Source organism: Lepus europaeus, chromosome 2 (genome assembly GCF_033115175.1).
Source record: "Lepus europaeus isolate LE1 chromosome 2, mLepTim1.pri, whole genome shotgun sequence".
In the NCBI taxonomy this organism is placed as follows: domain Eukaryota; kingdom Metazoa; phylum Chordata; class Mammalia; order Lagomorpha; family Leporidae; genus Lepus; species Lepus europaeus.
Genome location: NC_084828.1, coordinates 89,421,923 through 89,424,003, shown reverse-complemented (window position 1 = coordinate 89,424,003; position 2,081 = coordinate 89,421,923).

The window sequence follows — 2,081 nt, the reverse complement described above, 5'->3', positions numbered from 1 at the left end:
TGCCTATAGGTGGAGCCACATGAACATAATTTTAAATATTTATGGAATTATTTATTTAAACTTAAGTCATCATTCATGTAGACACACCTTATCTTTCCTTCCTTTCTCCCTCCTTCCCTCCCTTCTTTCCTTCTTTCTTTCCTCCCTCCATCCCTCTTCTTTCTTTCTTCCTCCCTTCCTTCTTCCTTCCTTCCTTTCTCTCTCTCCCTTTCTTTCTTCTCGTTCTCTTTTTCTTTCAGTTCCTTGTTTCTTTCTTCTTTATCCCTGCCTTTCTCTTTCTTCTCTTTCTTAATTAAAAGGAAAATCAGAGAAATATGGTCTTTTAAATATTGAATTTTAGAATTAGAGTTTTATACCTGGAAAATCCCCTTGATGATGCTCTATTCTAGTCACTTCTATACATGTTGCAAGGACCAATGTCTTAGGAATTTTAGGTTTAACAGAAATTTTATTTCCTAATTGATGAAGAATATAGCAGGAGCTCTGGCAAAATGCATTTTTCTTTTTCTTTCCTGTTTTACAAAAGAAGTCTATTGTTTTCAGTCCTTCCAAGGGAGTGGTTTTCCTCTCCTCTATGAACACAATAAATATCATAGTTTTGTCCCTCCACATTACTTATCTTCCAAGATGCTCACTTTCACTCAAAGAAAACAAGAAGGTTTTTCAGCTAGAGTAGTGATAATAATTAATTGAAGAATTCAATTTCTTTCCTCAGGAAATATTTCTTAAGCCCTTTAAAGTTCCAGCAGGTTACGCTCCGTGTTTCTCTCTGGCAGTCCTATTTTTAACTTCTATTAAAGTGGTTGCTACCCCAGTGGCAAACTGGTACAACCGAAAAGGGTGGCAGGTTCAGAGGAAGGCGCAAACACAGCTGAGGAAATGAAAGGATACAGCTTTGACTAAACAAGTTCAGAGTCGGTGAACTCAAGGGGCTTCCATAGCTTAGACAGCTCATAGCAAGAGTCTTGGGTGATTGCTGACGTCATAAATAAGAGTGCCAATTGTTAAATCAACAACGGGAGTCACTGGGTACATGCTCCCCTCATAGGATCTCTGTCCTTAATGTGTTTTACTATGAAACTTAAAAACACTACTAGTCAAACAATACCCTATACCTTGTGCAGTTGTGTGAATGCAGCCTGTTGAAATCCTTGCTTAGTATATACTAAGTTGATCTTCAGTATATGAAGGTAATTGAAAATGAAACTCGATAAAGGGCAGGATGGGAGAGGGAGAGGGGAGGGCTATGGGAGGGAGGGAGGTTGGGGGTGAAGCCACAACAATACAAAAGTTGCACTTTGTAAATTCACATTTATGAAATAAAAAATAAAAAAACCCTGCACTCAAACTAAATGGAAGAGGGGAGTTGGAAAATGGCCGAAAACTGTCTAGACATCAGGCCCCCTAACTTCACTTGAGCCCAAACCTTAATTCTTCGAAACCGTTATTTTAGTTCCTCGGTGAAGTCAGGATATTTCACATCTCTAAACAAAAAAAGGAAAAACCTCTGAATTCACATCCTGAGGGTTTATATTGTGAAAGACACTGCACTGGATATTATGGCGAATAATTGTAGAGATGCAACAATCACTGTTTTGGGGGAACTTTAAAGTGAAAGATAAGTCAACGCCATTGGAGAGACTTGAGAATTCAAACACTGTCATGGAAACATAACACACATCCTTACAGAAGTATGGCTGAGCTCAGATAGACTTGAGCCATAGCAGGCAGCTAAAAGTCTTTACAGAATAAATTATGATTTGCAACGTTCAGGAGAAAAGACATTCAGTTCACTGGACAGGAAAGATCAACAGATTTGCATGGAAACCCCAATAAGTATATATAGGCAATATTCCATACAAAAGAGAGGGACTATATATACACCCTAATGACAAATCAGCTGTTTCATTTACATAAGAAAGTAAATGATTCTGGTCTGATAGAGAATGAGTGAGGCACAATCATTTGAAGATAGTAAATGAAGGTATGAGAAACTGTTGCATTTTACAATGATTTATGTGGTAATTTGGTTATAATAATTTTTTAAAAAAAATTTCACTATTGACATTTTTAAACCTGCA